Consider the following 20,513-nt stretch of genomic DNA (forward strand, 5'->3'; position numbering starts at 1 on the left):
ATTTGTGTGTGTAGTATTTTGGGGAACTCACTAAGCTTCGTGTTTACCGTGTTATGTGTTTCAGGTACTTCCGAGGATCGTAGGAAGACTCCAGCTTGATTGTACACACTTGTTCGGGACCATGTTGAGGATTTTGGGATTTGATTCTAATTGGGAATGATGATGATCTTTGAGACACTAATGGTTTTTATTTATATGATATTATAACACATGAGATTTATGAGTTTTAAAAATGAAAATTTTGGTTGGAAATTTATGGTGTTACACAAAGCTTAAGTGTATACGGTGAGATAGATCATCTCAGTGATTGCAAGCAAGAACAACGAGCAAATCAAGGGGATTTTGCTATTCAACTCAAGAAAACAATGTAAGAAGGTAAGTTCTTTCTTTTATATGGATTAAACTTGAAGATTATGGAATGTTCATGACCCCTAATTTTAGAATTTTATCATATTGTTAAATCAAGCATAGATAATCATGATACAAGTTCAGTAAACATGTTATTCATGAGAAATAACATGTATTAAACAATTTTACTTGGTTAAACAATTTTACTTGGTTGAATATTCATGAATCAATTTTGAAGTATAAGAGCTTAAATGAATGCATTGTTTTATGTTCCTACAACTCATTAATTAGAGTATTCATGCAAATTAGTTACAACACCCATAAACATTGGAAATTTGTAGAAATTGTGGGATATTATCATTATCCAAAGAAATGTCAAATCGGTTAGAAGAACCAAGTGAGCAATTTGATTATGAAAAGAATGTTATTTATAGCTAAAAGTATTGATGGCTTATGGAAAAGTTAACGGGACAATTTTTAGGAATTTAAGTAGGAAAGAAATAGAAACAAAGAAAGGATCAAAATAATTATTGTAGTTAACTAACAATAACTACTAAGGCGAGTACATGATGTTTTTCCTATTATGGGCACATTTCAACTACATGAAATGTTGATTATGCTTTATGTGATTAAATGTTTGGAGTCAAATCCCATAAACATTTTATGATACTTTTCATTGTTTTCATATGGTATATGTTGTTTGTTTATTCTTTTTAGTGACAATTGGTATTGGAATTGTCTAGACATTTTAAGCCACTACTGGAATAACACCTCCTTTAGCAAATTACTGGCCTATACCCTTGTAGGAATCCCAATGTGGTAAGCGTTATGAAACAAGTGTTTACCTGAGAAGTTTTTGCAAAACCATATTCTAGCAAACTTTTTCTTTAAACTAAGTTTACAAATCATTAAGACACTCCTTAAGAGCTTAATTTGATGATTTTTTTTTGAAAAAAGTATTTTTCATAAATTTGCATATATGAACATTTTGATGTGCATATGTTTAATTTCCTAAACTTTCAACCAATTTTTTTTAATATAAAAAGTAAGTACAATGCGTAGTGATTTTTCCAGTATGTTAGAAATAGTTTCCAATGTCATTAACTATTTTGATAATATTTCTACTAATAGCAGGATCCTTTTGGGTTGCCTCATGACCCAAATAGCATAAGGAAATATAAATAAATAAGTTGTTAAATTATTAAGGAATTAATAAACTAATTAGAAATTATTTTGGTAATTAATTAAAATGTTTTAATTAATTAAAGGGCTTGAATACTAATTAATCAAAGGGAGTAATTAGAATATTCTAGAGTTTCCTAGATGTATAGGAACGAAGAGAATAGGAAACAAAAACCGAAAGTCTATGAAACGAAGGGGCATATAGCTAGGAGTCATAGAGATCGGACTGTCAGAATAACTACTACGAACGCAAGAAACTACCCATAGACGTAGTCAGGAAGTGTATTACACTAGTCATTTAATAAACACAAACTATGAAATCCATGACAACCGCTAGGTTAAATAAATCCGCAACATTTAAAAAATATCCCACTTTAGTTAGAAGTAGAACCCTGAGAAGACTCTACAAAATCCAACTAAGACAAGTCAAGTATCCAAACGTAGTATAACCTAATAAGAAGGACCACCACATCTAGTATGAAACAATTTAGAAACAAGAAACCACAACTCAATGTAAACACATAAGAAATCCTAAAATAGAGACGACGAGATCGCGGAACAAAAAAGTAGAGGTTCAACGGAACCTTAGCACGATTGATCAATAGGAACTCTAGGTCTCCCCTTAGTGTAAAACAAAATAGAAATAAGGCTCTAAGCATGTCAGCACTAAGAGAATGACAAGAAATTGAAAAATTAGAAATACAAATATACATCCAACTACCTCACAAAACAATTCTTCACTAGTCGACAAATACCCGACATAACTTAAAAATTAAAAGGGTTGAACATTTAACACTTATGGACATTACCATCATCCTCACGAAAAAACTCAAAAAAATTCCAAACCTCATTGCAAAAACAAACCTGAAGAAGAGATAACACTTTTATAAAACTACGCCATAGGAATAATTCCATTAAGATGGTCTGAATCAAATGCCTTCATGACATGCAATAAAACTTGAATTTTGGGGACAAAATTTCCTTCAACAGGGGGAGGATGTGACAACCCAGAAAATATGTCCTCAAACACCGTGAATAGAGAACGTCCAAAACAAAATAATACGATATATATCAACATATTTGACTATCACCCTCATTGACATCAAACCATAGACCCAAAAATAAGTTCACAAAAAGTCACATCGCTTTGAGAGCAGGTTAGCATATTTAGACTCCTTACACTATCGTAACCCCATAAATATAAATTTCGCAACAACCCAACTCAATATGAGGGAAATATAGGTATTGCTCTAACAAAATTCTATCATACTTGAAATGTTACAACGACAAAACTACAAAGAAAATGGTCAACTTTTGGAAAAATTCGCCAACTAAGAAATCATAGTACTACTTAAAGTAAGAATTATGAAGCAAAGAACGCCTAAAATGGAAAATGTATAAGAAAGATATGATTTTTATAAAATCATAATAGTAGTGAAAACTAGTTGAAGAACAGAAATCAAAACAAACAAAAACGACCAAAAGGAAAGTTGCAGAGAACGATGAGATCTACAAGGATATATAAAAGTCGTAGAAAACTGAGTTCATATGCAAGAGTTATTGATTTCCAAGGACTAGAAAACATCATCGCATTCACTTGTGCACCATGCGCGACATGCTTTCTAGCACCATGATCCTCTAGGATACGGATGACGTGGCCCCATAGGTAGAGGACACGTGTAAGCATCAGGGTGGTTCGCACGCATATTATGCAGTAACCAATGCACGGCGTGCATCCCAAACTTCTATAAATAGTAAGTCTCGGCAGATCCTTTCTCACACCACAACACATATCTCTCTCTCTCTCTCTCTCTCTCTCTCTCTCTCTCTTTCTCTCTCTTAAAATCCATACCAATGACTGTAGGCAGCCTCTCTAGTGCCGAACTTGTGGTTTTTTTTACCCTACATCAATGGTTTCATGAATTAAAGGTGAGTTCATAAGCTCATTTTTGAAAATATTTTTTGGAGGGGGGGAATACATGTTTAAAATCAAACTCTACATAGTTATTGATGGGTTTTGAGCATCACAAACAATCCTATGTGTGTATGCAACCCTAAAATTTATCTACGTTTTCTCTAATTGAACATACCATGTAAACAACAATGTAGAAACCCTATAACACTAGCATATAATTAAAATTACATAATTAGGGTAACAAAACATACATTTGATTGTTATTTAGTAATAATAATCCAAATCCTTTAGTGTTGTTGAGACTTTGAGAACAAGCGTCATAATTTTCACACCTCTAATGGCTGACACCTAACATTAGCAATTGAAGAAGATAATGGAGAAAGAGAGAGGAGGATAATTTTTGTTTGGTGCTCTTCAAGAAGGAGTGATCAAAATTCGTAGGGTATCAGTCGTATTTATAGTGCAGTCAGGAAACCCTAGATGAGCACAAATCCAAGATTATGTTAAACCAAGTAATTATGTACTTTCCTGATTATCCAATAAGAGTCTGTTATAGAAACCCTAAGGCTCTAGAAACCATCCATAGCCTATGGAGGGTTCTAGATTGCCTCTTGTTCAACTATTGAACAATTATAGTTCAGTCCCTACACTTTTTATTAATTCTTTAAATCCCAAAATTAATTCTAATTAATTTCTGATTAAATATTACTATTTTTAATTAATATATTATTCTCATAATATATAAATAAATTACTTATTTCCATTTATTAACCAAATTAATAAATCAACCTCTTTCTCCAAAATCATCCTTCCAAGTTGCTAGTCTTGAGGCAACCCAAAAGGACCGTGCTACTATCAATTTAAGTATATACCAATTATAGTTATGGGCTTAGACACCTAATCCAACATTATACCACTTAGATAAGTCTAATAAATATAGTTTCCAGTATATCCTACTAAATCGATCAGCAAATTGTAGCTCTCAAAGCCGCTTTTGAACTGACCCAATTAGTTACGTATCCTAAGATAAGTGATCATATAATCCTCTGTTCTGCAAGATATCACATGGACAAATGACATGGAACCGAATCAATCTCATTGTCCAATACTTTGTTTCCCGATTTCTGATTTGTATGAGAAGGAACTACTAATCGAACACATCAATTCAGTCTTGGTCGGGCCCGACACTATAAGTCACCACCAAATCATTGAGGGGCCCAAGAGATCATTTTTCCCATTAGGGAAAAAGGAACAGATAAACTTAGACTTATATGCTTGAACTATTAATCATCAAATCATGCATAACAATACATTTTATAACATCAAGTTACTAATGTGTTTACGCATTACCAATGCACAACCAACTTGTAAACAACAACTAATACGTCCCCGTTTAAAGATTGTAAGATATTATCGTCTCAAAATTACTCGTGATAAATTCCATGAAGTAATTCTCTAAGCGTGGGTTAATCCAATACTTAAATTCTCCAATTCAATGTACTCATGAATATTGGAACAAACTATTGATTTGTCTAAAGCCTTTAGACAATCTACAATCCAATTCATGACAGTCTTGATTCACTACTTACTTCCAAAAGTATGATCGACTGTGGATGTTTGAATAATCTATTTATTCCAGAAGTAAAACATGCAAAATTGAAACACAAGAATAAACAATTGACAAGAGATAGTAAACAAAACTCATCAATAATTCTCTATTATTTAGTCATCAAATGTCAATTACATTTATTTTGTTACAAGTTTCTAAACTATCTAACTGCTAAAACTAATATCATCCTTTAGACCAATGCTTCTAGCATGCTGAACGTGCTTAATCCTACTCAGACCCTTTGTGAGGGGATCTGCTAGATTCTCTTCAAACGATACCCTCTTTATGATGAGGTGACCTTCTTCTACTCTATGTCTAATGAAATGGTATTTTCAATCGATGTGACTCGATATGCAATGATCTCTTGGTTCCTTTGTTAAGTCAATCGCTCCTTCATTATCACAGAAAATATCCATTGGCTCTTTAATGGTTGGCACAACTCCAAGGTCTCTGATGAAGTTCTTCAACCATATAGCCTCCTTTGATGCTTCGCTTGCTGCTATGTACTCTGATTCATAGGTAGAATCAGCCACTGTCTCTTGTTTGTAACTTTTCTAGGTTACCGCTCCTCCATTAAGGGTAAACACCCAGCCAGGTTACTATTCCTCCAACGACGGAGGAATGTTGAACTCGACTCATTTATGCTATCTCTGCATCAGTACTCATAATCTAAGTCCTACTCAGCATGGTATTACTCTGGATAGGTAATTCTCCCTTATTGGAATTCTCCATACTAAAACGCTTTAGTACCTTATCCAAGCATGTAATTTTACTAAGTTGAATCAACTTATTACTCCTGTCTCTCAAAATCCTTATCCCTAGAAAATAAGCAGCCTCTTCCAGATCCTTCATAGCGAAACACTTTCCAAGCCAAGACTTAACTTCATTGTAAAGTTGGAATGTCGTTTCCTATAAGAAGTATGTCATCAATACACAATACTAGGAAGGTAACTATACGCCCACTACCTTTGACATATGCACAAGATTCATCTTCACTTATAGAGAAGCCAAACTCTTTAACTTTCTCGTCAAAGAAAAGATTCCATCTGGAAGAAGCTTGTTTCAATCCATAGATTGATTCCTCAAGTTTACACACTCTATTAGGGTACTTCGCATCGACAAAACCCTCTGGCTAAATCATGTAAACTTCCTCAACCAATTTCCCATTAAACAAAGTAGTTTTGACATCCATCTGCCAAATTTCATAGTCATGAAATTCAACTATAGCTAGCATTATCCTAATAGATTTAATCTTAGCTACTAGTGAGAAGGTTTCATCATAGTCAACCCCTGGGTTTTGAGTAAAGACCTTCGCAACCAGTCGATCTTTGAAAGTTTGTACCTTTCCATCCATTTCGGTCTTCTTCTTGAACATCTATTTACACCCAACTGTCTTACAACCTGGTACATTGTCAACGAAGTTCCAAAACTGGTTTTCATACGTGGACTTGATCTCGCTGTCCATTTCCTCTTTCCACTTAGCAGACTCAGGCCCGCCATGGATTCCTTGAAGTTAGAAGGTTCAGCCAAATTCACCAGTGTACTATCACTGATAAATGTATTACCATCTGTACTACTATGGAACCCACAAAACTCAGGTGGCATTCTAACTTAATAGGAACGCCTAAGAGATAATGACAATGTAACATCCCAAAATCCCATGGTAAAAATTTCATTTTCAATATAACCAAAACACTATTGTAACTTTGTTAACCCATTAAAAAGCATTTTAAATAAACATTTATCAGAGTTCATTCCTAGAAGTCACATATTATGGAAAAAACATAGGTGTACGCGTTACGATCGTCATGAGATCCTTTATTTGAAAAATGAAGGTACCTGAAACCAAAACTGAAAATCATAAGCACGGAGCTTAGTAAGTTCCCCAAATTCATCATACCATACGATAAACATACTTCCGAGCATATCCGGGTGTTGGCCTACCCCTTCGGTCTCTTCCTACCGGATACTGCCTAGCATATATGGGTGTTGGCCTATCCCTTCTGTAACACTCCAAATCTGGTATTATCATTGGAACCCTTAAATTGAAATTATATAGCATAACGATAGTTTAGTATGTGGGGCGTACTCCAGGAGTACGCTTAGCATACAAAGGATGAATGATCGTGGAGGGTGGCCGTGTACGCATGACGTACCTAAAGATATGTGGGGTGTATGCGCAGAGGAGAAAAACCCTAATTTTTGGACATGACACCTATTCAAACATCCTTAAGCCTCTTGGAGCAAACCTTAATCAGCCTCCATAGCCTCATCTCACCCTTTTACACCAACGTTTCCTTGTGAGAGTGTTCTTGAGCTTAAAGAGTCTATTTGTGGCCATTTTAGAGTTTATTCAAGAAGAAGAAGTTATTGATCAAGCTTGGTGTGGTACTGAGCTTCAAGATCCTACATCTAGTTCACCTTGAGGAGCTTCTGGAGGTATAAAGTTTTAATCTTGCCATCCTATTCATTAGATTGAGCTAGGGTTTGTTTTAGTGTCCCATTTGTGTTCATGGATCATCTCTTGGGAGTTTGATCAACTCTAGAGCTTAGGAAGCGTAGATATGAGGTCCCTTAGTTCATTCATACCATAAAAATGCTATCTTGATGGGTTTTTTGACTTCATGCATGAGTTAAGACCCATGGAAAGGTCTTAATGGGTTATAAGGGGTTGTTGGGAAGATATAGAGCATACAAGGGCATAAAGTTGCCAACTTTATGTGTTAGAACATCTTAATGGACTCATATATGAAGCTTGACGTTAATATGCTAATCATTAAGAGCTTAATGTTCATTTGTGCATTGCAGACAAGTACGCCGTGTGTATGTACACAGTGCGTACGGCTAAAGGAGCCAATATGTTGGGCGTACAGGAGTGGTACGTAAGGCATGCGCACTCAGATGGGTTTGGGCTTGTAAGCCCTTTGGGCCTTAATCAGTTATTGGGCATGGTCATGTTTTGATTCGGTGGTCCAATTTATCTGTTTTGGGTCATGGTTGCTATGGTTGGTCCTTATTGGGCCAAGTGGCCCATTAATAGCTTTGGACATGGACTTTAAGCCCATTAGAAAAGGAAATACTTTTGGGCCATTGTGGAAGGACTTGTGCTTAGGAAATTGGGCTCTTTAATTAGATTGTATTCAATCCTAATTTTGGGTTAATGGCATTATTGTTCAGCATGGGTGGTTTCGGACTGTTAGGCGAGCAACTTTCGAGTTCAGCAGATAGAGGTGAGTCTCGTCACCATACCAATGGGTCGAAGGCACCAAGGCTGGCCTATTTTATGATATGTAGTACACTAGGTGGTTATATGCTAGGTGGTATACTAGTTGGTTATATGCTATGTGGTATGCTAGTTGTTGTTGTGATATTTTCATGAAAGATCATGGGGGGTGCCCATGCAACTTGGTTGTAAGACCATGTGGGGTGCCCATGGAATTCCAGGCAAAGGCCATGGGGGGTTCCCATGGCACTTGGTTGTAAGACCGTGTAGGGGTGCCCATGGCATTCCAAGTAAGACCATGGGGGGGGGTGCTCATGGCACATAGGTGTAAGACCATGTGGGGGTGCCCATGACATCCGGGACTAAGACCCTGGAGGGTGTCCTGGGCATCCTTATAGGTTTATATGCATGGCTTATTTGATTGACATAGATTATATGTTTACATGGATTATATGGGGTATGCTTTCGGGACTTCACTAAGCATTAGCTTCCAATTTGTTGGTTGTTTCATGTACTTTAGGATCTAAGGGCAAGGGCCCGACGTGATAGCGCGGCATGCACTCTTTGGCGTTTTGTTTGGGGACACTCTGATTTTATGAATAATTTATCTGATGTTATGGATTTTGAAAACAATTGTTATTGGGATTTTATAATTTATGGAAATGATTTCATTATTTAAAAATAAAAAATTGTATAGTATCACAACAATTGTATAATAGTAATCAAGCAAGCACAACCATTACATTAATAAAATTTTGTATTTACATCTGTTCATAACATAATTTGTATGACATCAAAAGTATACAACAAAAGTATAAAAGACGAGACTCTATAAAGCTCCGTCTTCTCAAAATCCTGCGGGTGTACCTGTCTACTAGTTTCCTATGAATACAAGCGATTTTGAAAGTGTGTCAACATTTAAGTTGGTGAGTTCATAAGTATTTTTTAGCGATAGGAAACTAGTCTTTAAACTTTAAAAATGCTAACATGTTTTTCCAGAAAATCCAATATTTTCGATAGTGAATGTAATGTAGTCTTGTAAATAGATAAACTGTTTCATGTATGTTCCTTATAATTGTATGCTGTAATTGAGTACCCAGTACTAGAAAATACTATATTGTATTTGTATGAAAACCATGGTTTGTATGCCTGGATACCACCAGTTGTAGTGTAAAGTAATCTATCATAGTAGTGTTTGTATGAAAACCTTTCTATGGATGCCTGGGTACCTCCAGCTGTAGTGTAAAGTAATGTATTGTAGTTTTATTAAATATAATAAAACCATTGAAGTAGTCTTAATCCCATAAGCATATGTTTTATTAATACTGGTGTGAGTTTCATATAACCCTACTTCATATGACCTAGTGACCTCTACGACGTTCTTCAGGCGTCTGAAAGTTATGACATTTGTCACCCCAGGCCTGTCGGCCTAACTGTAGCTAGCAGTTCAGGTGAGCGATTATCAATCCCATATAGATCTATACACAAATCTCACGCTCTCCCTCTATGAGACTCTAGTTATAGAGTATAGGATTTAGTTTCATACCCCGAGGGGTACAATTGAAGTAGTGCCTCACAACCCTATATTAACTAGTTTACATGGGGTGTTGTAGTGTTCTCTTATACTAGAAACTTTATGTGTAACATCCAAAAAATCAGGTATACCTTGTGAACCTTCATCTTTGAGCAATGTGCATTTTTGGCCCGTGTTAAGGAAATGCATGGTTGGCGAGTACGCGGGGCGTACTGGGTGTACGCTCAGCGTACTCGTCCGCGTCTTGAGCGGGAAGGGTCGCCAGGTACGCGGGGCGTACCCGGCCCAAAAGAAAAACCCTAATATGTTGAGCCTCCGTATTTAAGCAACCTTAAGGCCCTTTTGTTGGCCACCTTTCCTAAAGCTTTAACATTTCAAAACCCTAAATCTCGTTCTTATAGTAAGGGAGTGTCTACGAGGGCCTTGTATTGTGTTCTTGGCCATTTGGAGCAAAGTATTAGCCTTGGAAGAGGAAGTGTTGGAGATCAAGCTTTTAGATCCGAGTTTAGTAGTGAAAGAAGCTTCATTTTGAGGTAAAAAGCTTCAAGCTTTGCATCTTTTCTGTTCATGCTTTGTAGAGAGAAGTTTTAGGGTTTTTGGTCCCCAAGTTCATAGCTTTTTCAGTGGTTGAGCTCATAGAAGCCGAGATCTGTCCCATACTAGCTCATTTAGTGTTGTTATGTGAGAAAAATCCAGTCTTGGTTGTTAAAGGTTCTTCATGCATGAGATATGGACCTTTTGAGGTCGGAAATGGAGTGTTTTGGGTGTTGGTGACTTTTACAGCCATGCAAAGGCTTAAAGTCACCAACTTTATGGATTAAGTCATATTAGAGAAGTCAGATATGGATTTTGGATGCAAGTCTTAATCGATTAAGACTTGAATGAAAAGGAGGAGAAAGTTGGGAGTTACGCTGGGCGTAATCCCAGTACGCGTGATGTAAGGGGCCGCGTACCCCGATTCTGTGAAGCCTCCGGGTACGCTCAACGTACAGATTTGGTACGCGCTGCGTACCTTACAAGGTTGACTTTTGTTGACTTTTAGGGTTTGGACCGGAAGGTCGACATGGGTAGGACCGGAAGGTTTACCAGGTTGGGACGGAAGTCCCCTGAGACACATGGACCGGAAGGTCGTGTGGAGTATGGCCTGGAAAGGCGTATGTGTGTAAGTGGTGTATTGGGGAACTCACTAAGCTTTTTGCTTACAGTGTTTATGTGTAATGTGTTTCAGGTACTAGTGAGGACCGTGGGAAGGCGTCGGCGTGACTCGTACACACACAGGCAAATTTGGATATGTTTGATCTTGGGATTCGATATGTTTTGTATAATGACCATGTTACATTGGATTTTATGGTTTTGTCTTGAATGAAATTATGTTTTAAAGAAATGAAATTATGTTTTAAAAAATGAAAAATTGTTTTGGAAATTTACGTCGTTACATTATGTATTGCCTTGTAATAATGTTCTTTTTAATGTAAAATAATTATACTTAGATAATATTTTAGTAGTGTATACTTGTATCAATGTATTAGAGTAGTGCTTCCCAAACTATACCTACTATAGTTTGAATAAATGTTATTGTTCTGTGTATTATATTTAGCAAAATAGTGTAGTGCTTCCCAAACTATACCAATTATATTTTAAATGTAATGTTTTGTAGTGTATTGAAAACGTTTGCAATTTAATTGTATGAAAGTATAACACCCTTAAGCTCGACATGTTACAAAAGGGTTAAAATATAAGAATATTTTTATAAAATGTAGCGAATACTTGGTTTGAATCGATTGCAAAGGTTTTAAAACTGTTAAAAAGGTTTGTATAAACACAAAGTCCTTGTGTTTTACTTCTATTCTCCCCCTAAAAACATTAAAAACATTGAAAAGGTAGGGGTATGAACTCACCTCTAGTATGTGTTTGTGTAATGATAATGGTGTTGTAGAGATGATCTTCGGATTGAGGTGCGCAGAATTAACGGTATCCTAATAATAGTTAAACACACAATTGTATTTATATTAGTGAAATCGTTAATTAAAGTGTTAGAAAACACTTGTTTTGAAGAGAGTTTTCGGTTCCAAAGGGGTTCTCGACCGAAAACGGGTTCACGGCCGAACACAGGTTCTCGGTCCTGGGTGTTTTCGGTCACTTGAAGATTTGAAGGATGTTCTTGGTGTTCTTGGTGAAAATATGATGATTTGAAGGTTTTCACTTGAAGGTATGAATGTTCTTGGATGATCCTTAGGAGCAAAATGAGAGTGTTTTCGAGTGTAAAAGGTGAGAAACGATTAAGTTTTCGAAGGAAAAACTTATATATGGTTGGGTTTTCGGTCGGAAATCAGTTTTCGGCCGAAATCAGTTTTCGGCCGAAATCAGTTTTGGTGCGAGGGTTTTCGGTTCCGACGGGAAAGATGTTGAGTTTTCAAGTGTTTTTGATTCCGAAAACTTATATAAACATTATTTATATAATTTAAATTATTTTCTAACCCTCACGGACTTACGAAATAAATAAAACTCGAAATTTGATTCATCAGATCTGACTTAAAAAATAACGGGTTGTTACATCATCCCCCCGATAGAGGGAATTATGTCCCAAAATTCATTTTAAGACGAATACATCATGGACTAAGAAAAAGGTGCGGATAATTTTTTTCATTTGATCCTCTCGCTCCCAAGTGAATTGAGGTCCCCGCTTGGCATTCCAGCGAACCTTCACTATCGGTATGCGACTTTGTTTTGTTCGCTTGACTTCCCTATAAATAATTTCTACAGGTTCTTCCACAAAATTAAGACTCTCTTTTACCTCGATCTCGTTGAGTGGAATCACAAGAGTTTCGTCGGATAGACACTTCTTTAAATTTGACACGTGGAAGGCAGGATGCACTTTGTTAAGTTCTTGTGGTACATGGAGTTTTTAAGCTACTGGGCCGATTCTAGCGAGGATTTTGAACGGTCCTATGTACCTTGGATTTAGTTTTCCACGCTTTCCGAAGCGTATCATGCCCTTCCAAGGTGAGACCTTCAACAAAAAACAGCCACCAACCTAGAATTCCAAGGGTTTTTGTCTTTTGTCTGTGTAGCTCTTTTGTCTATCTGTAGAGCCTTTTAGTCGTTCTAGGATTTGGACATTCTTTGAAACAACCCAAAATACGACCCAAAAATTATTGTTTAAATAAATCTAAAACCATAACATCGAATTCCATAAAACAAATCATACGTCAATATCTCAAAACCATAATAACATGTCGTGATAAAAGCAATATCGACTGTGCCGAATCATATATAGGAAAAACTAAACCAACTCCCATGATAAAACTGAAGTTGTGGTCTGTGCGATGCCATCATCCCGAGTCCTTCCCTTTGCTGGCAGAAGTACCTGAAACCAAAACTGAAACTGTAAGCACAAGTCCATTCAATCCCTTTTCCATACAGTCCTGATTTGAACCATGCAGCGGCTCTAAGTCACAGATCCATGCTTCTCATCCAACTCGTCGAGTCCAAGGCTATCTTCATATGACTCGTCGAGTCATGCTTGTGACTCGTCAAGTCCATTCAATCCCTTTTCCATACAGTCCTAATTTAAACCATGCAGCGGCTCTAAGTCACAGATCCATGCTTCTAGGGCATGCTTATCACGTAAAGTTGCAAACTTTATGTGCATGCATGGCTTTAAAGGCTTCAAATGCCAACCCTAAGCTCTTAATGGGGTTCCAAGCTCAAGAGGGACTTCAATCACGACCTTAACTGAAGCTTTATACTTCTAGAATGCAATAAGAGTCCAAATCTGGAGTTTTCATCCAAGGAGAGTCCATTTCTCAAGATTTGAATCATAAAAGGCTCCAAAGAAGGCATAAGGTCATCACTTCATTACCTGAATGAAGAACAGGTGTAAGCCAACTCCTAGATCTTCTTTCCCTCCAATGGACCTTCGTTCCTTCCCAAAGCTTCCAAGCTATCACAAACACACTCAAACTCAACAATGGAGCTAGGGTTTACAGGGGGAATGTTCTGAGAGTGATAGAGGCGAGGTTGGAGCACACAAGTGTGTTTAAATACGGTGCAAATCCTTAAAATTAGGGCTCCATCTAGATAGGCGGACTCGCCGAGTCCAGCATATGGACTCGTCAAGTAGCCAGCTCAAAACACGTGATCATCCCGCCTCTACTCGACGAGTCAGGCTACAGACTCGTCGAGTACCCCTTCATAAATGAAAATACTTTATTTGAACATACGAGAAATGGGGCGTTACAATTCTCCCTCACTTATCTTTGACTTCGTCCTCGAAGTCTGCTGCTGCTGCTGAAAATAACTCTGGGTAATGCTCCCTTATCTCCCTCCTCGGACTCCCATGTCCACTCGAACCCTTCTGGTGCTGCCACTGCACCTTCACGAACTGAACCACCTTGTTCCTCAAGGTCTTCATCTTCTGATCCAAAATCGCTACGGGTCTCTCAATATAATTAAGGCTGCTATCAACCTGAATATCCTCCATGGGTACTACCGCCAACTCGTCCACCAAACACTTCCGCAACTGAGAAACATGGAAAGTGTTGTGGATCTGGCTAAGCTCTGCCGGAAGATCCAACCAATAAGCAACCCGACCCACCCGGGCCAAAACCCTAAATGGGCCAATGAACCTGGGACCTTCACGAACTGAACCACCTTGTTCCTCAAGGTCTTCATCTTCTGATCCAAAATCGCTACGGGTCTCTCAATATAATTAAGGCTGCTATCAACCTGAATATCCTCCATGGGTACTACCACCAACTCGTCCACCAAACACTTCCGCAACTGAGAAACATGGAAAGTGTTGTGGATCTTGCTAAGCTCTGCCGGAAGATCCAACCAATAAGCAACCCGACCCACCCGGGTCAAAACCCTAAATGGGCCAATGAACCTGGGACCTAGCTTGCCCCTCTTCCGAAACCTGATAACACCCTTCCAGGGTGATACCTTCAGGAGGACCATATCGCCCACCTGAAATGTAACATCCCCCTCTGGCAGGTATCACAATATTGTCCGCTTTGGGCCACTCGGCATGTGGACTTCCCAGGGGGTCAACCATCCTGGTACTACTCCCGCCCGAGCACGCTTAACTGCAGAGTTCTTATGGGATCTGCTACCCTCACGACTTTAAAACGCGTTGTGATAGGGATGGTATCCACACCCCTTATAAGGAATGCTTAGTTCTCCTTCCGAGCCGATTTGGGATCAGATCTAACCCACTTTCACCCCCCGTTATAGGGTTCGACGTCCCCGTCGAACAGATCGACCCGTGCCCTGGCTATGATACCATTTGTAACATCCCCCTCTGGCACGCATCACAATATTGTCTGCTTTGGGCCACTCAGCACGAGGACTTCCCAGGGGGTCACCCATCCTGGTACTACTCCCGCCCGAGCACACTTAACTGCGGAGTTCTTATGGGATCTGCTGCCCTCACGGCTTTAAAAAGCGTTGTGATAGGGAAGGTATCCACACCCCTTATAAGGAATGCTTAGTTCTCCTTCCCAGCCACAAATCAGGCCACTCTAGTCCTAATATGAATACCTAGTCTACTCTAGCATGCATAACATATCGCAACATATCTTATAAGACATATTGTAAGGGTATTTTGGGGATTTTACCATTCGGGCGTTGGCTGACCGTACACACTGCTTCTCCTTTGGTTATTAAAAAATCTCTTATAAAATTTTTATGCCTTTATCTAGGGGAAATCTGCTGCTATGAGATGCTTTGAGAGCGAGTAGGTAATCAGTGCATAGTAAGAATATAGTAGTCGTGATCCATGGTCCAAGGAGGAGGACTTGGGGTGAACGCTGATGCGTTGTAGTCAGTAGTATAAGGCCGGTACTACTGAAGACACTGGATCAGTGGGCAGTCCAAGTAAGAATCCTTTGGGTATCGGAGGTCGAGTAGGATTGCGTATCGAGTGCGAGTATGCGCGATTGGGTCTTTGATATTTTTATGTTGTATTTCAGAGGCATCATGGTTGGGACACGCCACAGACCTGAGACGAGCGGTGTGAGTGACGAGGAGATTCGTCAGATGATCCACGATGAGGTGGCTACGACAATCCAGGCCGAGATTCCGGAGATGTTTGGGTCTATCAAGACCACGCTGCTGGAGACTTTTGATGAGCGGTACGCCGCGGTGACTGAGGCCGCAGCCGCTGCAGCTATGGCAGCCGTGGCTGCTGCCAGGCCTCAGGGAGGTGACTCGTTGCTGTTCCGAGAGTTCAGCAACACGAAGCCTCCCGAGTTTGATGAGACGCAGGATCCGATCGCTGCGATGATATGGATTGCTGACATTGAGGGATGCTTCTGTACTTGTTCATGTCCGGAGCATCTGAGGGTACGGTTCGCTTTGAACCAGCTCCGCTTGGGAGCGAAGGATTGGTGGAAGTTCGTGACAGCGAACTTCACTCTTGCAGAGATTTCAGCGGTGACATGGGAGAGGTTCACCACCATGTTCAGAGATGAAGTCCTGAAATCCTGAATGGTTGGTTCAGGAGTTCTGACTTTAACACTGTGAGCCCCTTTCCCACTCACTGATTTACTTTGAACTCACAACTTGAAGGGAACACGGGGACTCGCGACTCGACTCGGCGAGTTCGAAGAACAACTCAACGATTCAAAACGCAGATTCCATGAAATCGAATTCTAATTCATTCCAGGGCCTCTAACTCGTAGATTTGGGCCCTTGGGACCATCTGAACACGTAAGGTTGCTGACTTTATGTGTAACTATAAAGGAATGAAGCCATTTCACTCAACACTTCTTTTCTCGGGGAAAACTCATCCGACTCGCTGAGTTGTAGAACAACCCGTCAAGTCTAAGGCAATCTTCATCGGACTCGTCGAGCTTCTCATCCAACTCATTGAGTCCAAGGCTATCTTCATATGACTTGCCGAGTCATGCTTGTGACTCGTCGAGTCGATTCAATCCCTTTTCCATACAGTCCTGATTTGAGCCATGCAGCGGCTCTAAGTCACAGATCCATGCTTCTAGGGCATGCTTATCATGTAAAGTTGCAAACTTTACGTTCATGCATGGCTTTAAAGGCTTCAAATGCCAACCCTAAGCTCTTAATGGGGCTCCAAGCTCAAGAGGGACTTCAATCATGACCTTAACTGAAACTTTATACTTCTAGAATGCAATAAGAGTCCGGATCTGAAGTTTTCATCCAAGGAGAGTCCATTTCTTAATATTTGAATCATAAAAGGCTCCGAAGAAGGCATAACAAGCATAAAGAAGGTTATAATGGAGGAATTCACAAGGTCATAACTTCATTACCTGAATGAAGAACACATGTAAGCCAACTCATGGATCTTCTTTCCCTCCAATGGACCTTCTTTCCTTCCCAAAGCTTCCAAGCTATCACAAACACACTCAAACTCAACAATGGGGCTAGGGTTTACAGGGGGAATGTTCAGAGAGTGATAGAGGCGAGGTTGGGGGCACATAAGTGTGTTTAAATAGGGTGCAAATCCTTAAAATTAGGGCTCCATCCAGACAGGCGGACTCGCCGAGTCCAACATATGCACTCGTCGAGTAGCCAGCTCAAAAAGCGTGATCATCCCGCCTCTACTCGGCGATTCGAGCTACAAACTCGTCGAGTACCCCTTCATAAATGAAAATACTTTATTTGAATTACATACCATAAATGGGGCGTTACAATCTTTTTTGTGGTTTCCCGAATGATCTTCGGGCTAGTGAGAGTGCTATTAAGAGCTTGGCTTCTAGCTAGTTACGTGTCTCCTACTTCAACCCATCATAGAGGGTATATCGTGCTTTACAAAAGTCAATCACACAGGCTCTCAGCATGTCGTATAGGTTTTGTATAGTTCTCTCACTCTTCCCGTCGGTTTGTGGATGGTAGGCTGTACTCGTGTCCAGTTTAGTCCCCAAAGATTTCTGTAGCGATTGCCAAAATCTTGAGGTGAACCTACTGTCTCTATCAGAGATAATAGAGATTGGCACACCGTACAGTCGTACAATCTCTTTGATGTAAGTTCTGGTCAATTTCTCCATTTTGTCGGACTCCTTAATTGGTAGGAAATGAGCGGACTTGGTTAATCTGTCGACGATTACCTAAATGGTGTCATGACCACCTGGGGTCTTGGGCAACTTTCTTATGAAATCCGTTATAATTCTCTCCCACTTCCACTCAGGTATCTCTAACTGCTGAAGTTAACCTGATGGCTTTTGCTATTCTACCTTGACTTTGGCACAAGTTAGGAATCTGCCCACAAAGGTAGCAATCTCCGCTTTCATGTTTGGCCACCAAAAGAGTTTCTTGAGATTCAGATACATTTTATCTGAACCTGGATGAACGGAGTATCGTGTCTTGTGGTCTTCATTCATGACAACCTCTCGGAATCCACCAATCTTCAATGTCCAGATCCTATTCATGAAGTAACGAACTCCATTATCCTTGATTTCTAAGTTTTTATCCATTCCTCTTAGGGCTTCATCTACCACATTATCTAGCTTCAAAGTCTCTAATTGAGCCTCCTTGATTTGAGTGGACAGATGTGAACGGATTGTCATGGTTAGTGCCTTCACTCTACGACTTGAGTACTCCTTTCGACTAAGGTCATCAGCTACTACATTGGCTTTACCAGGATGATAGCGAATTTCACATTCGTAATTATTGAGTAGTTCTACCCATCGTCGTTGTTTCATGTTAAGATCTTTCTAATCCAAGATGTGTTGAAGGCTTTTGTGGTCGGTGAAGATAGTGCACTTGGTACCGTAATGTCTCCAGATCTTTATAGCAAATAAAACTTCTCCTAAATCAAGATCATGAGTTGTGTAGTTGACCTCGTGTGTCTTTAGCTGTCTCGAGGCATAACCAATAACTTTTCCTCGCTGCATAACCACACAGCCTAGCCCCTGATTGAATGCATCACAATATACAACGAAATCTTCTGTCCCTTCTGAAAGTGACAAGATAGGTGCCCTGCACAGGGGTTGCTTAAGTGCTTTGAACGCAATGTCTTGTTTTTCTCCCCAACTAAAAATTACACCCTTCTGAGTCAGGGTAGTAAGTGGTTTAGCGATTCTGGAGAAGTTTCGTATAACCCTGCAGTAGTAGCCAACAACTCCTAGAAATTGAATGATTTCTGATAGCGTTCTAGGTGTTGACCAGTTCTCTATCGCCTTTATTTTGGAAGGGTCCATGTGTATTCCTTCTTCGTTGACCATGTGACCAAGGAAGTTTACCTTCCTAATCCAAAGTTCACACTTTGAGAACTTTGTATAAAGCTTTTCCGTCCTTAATGTTTCTAAGACTTGTATCAACTGCTGACTATGTTCTTCTTTGCTTCATGAATAGATAAGTATATCATCTATCAAAAACAATCACTAATTTGTCTAGGAAGGGTCAGCACACCCAATTCATTAAATCCATGAATACCGCAGGTGCGTTTATTAGACCGAAGGGCATTACTACAAACTCGTAGTGACCATAATGAGTTCTAAATGTTGTTTTGGCAACATCATTCTCATGGACTCGTAATTGGTGATACCCCGATCTCAGGTCTATCTTTTAAAAGTAGATGGCTCCTTGGAGTTAATCGAAGAGGTCATCTATTCGCGGGAGAGGGTATCGGTTCTTAATAGTGAGGTTGTTCAGTTCGCGGTAGTCTATGCACATGCGGAACGATCGGTCTTTCTTTCTCACAAACAGGACCAGTGCTCCCTAGGGTGAAGAGCTAGACCTGATGAATCCCTTACTGAGCAATTCATTTAATTGGCTGGATAATTAGCGCTAAGCGATACGGGGATTTGGATACTAGGGTAGCTCAAGGAATTAAGTCAATTCGGAACTTGACTTGACGTTCGGGAGGAATTCCTAGAAGATCTTTAGGGAAGATATTAGGAAAATTACAGACTTTAGGAATGCTCTCGAAGTCTTTTACTTCTTGTTTTTCGTTGACAACATGGGTTAGGAATGTGTAACACTCTTTTTGTAGGTATTTTTGGGCTTTGATACATGAAATGATGCGAAGTTTCGAACTAAGTTTGTCGTCGTAAATAACGAGGGCTTTGCCATTTGGCAAATTGAGGCGGATGGCTTTTTCATAGCAAAGGATGTCAGCACAATGAGGACTCAACTAGTCCATGCCAATAATGATGTCGAAGCTTTTTATGGAGATCGGCATAAGGTGGATTGGGAAAGAATAGTCGTTTAGAGTGAGGGTACAGCCTATGAATATGTCTAGTGCTCTTTTTCTTCCTGTTAGCCATCTCGATAGGGAATGTTTCGTGCAGTGGTTGTGGTTTGTGTTTGAGTAAGTGCTTAAATTTATGGCTAACAAAGCTCCTCTCTGCACCACTATCAAATAGTATGCATGCATAAGAGTTATCAAGAAGGAACGTACCCATGACTACGGTGGGATCTGCTACTGCCTCCTCTTGACTCATTGTTAGCACTCTCCCTGTGTTGCCAACGTTTATTGCTTTAGGGCAATCTTTCTTGTAATGCCCGGTCTCACCACAACCATAACAGGCCTAGCCTATTCCAGCTCTGGAGGTTTGAGCTTTAGGCTGCGTAGGCGTCTTAAAGAAGCGGGTTGTATGCACCTTCTTGTTGTAGCTAGTGCATTGCATCTCCCGACAAGGTCCGTGGTGATGGAAATTACATTTGTCACACCTCGGGAGGGTTCCAGCGTATCGACTAGTACATTCTTGAGTAGTAGGAACAA

This window comes from Lactuca serriola, chromosome 1 (genome assembly GCF_051521515.1).
Source record: "Lactuca serriola cultivar US96UC23 chromosome 1, Lser_US96UC23_V15, whole genome shotgun sequence".
Taxonomy (NCBI): Eukaryota; Viridiplantae; Streptophyta; class Magnoliopsida; order Asterales; family Asteraceae; genus Lactuca; species Lactuca serriola.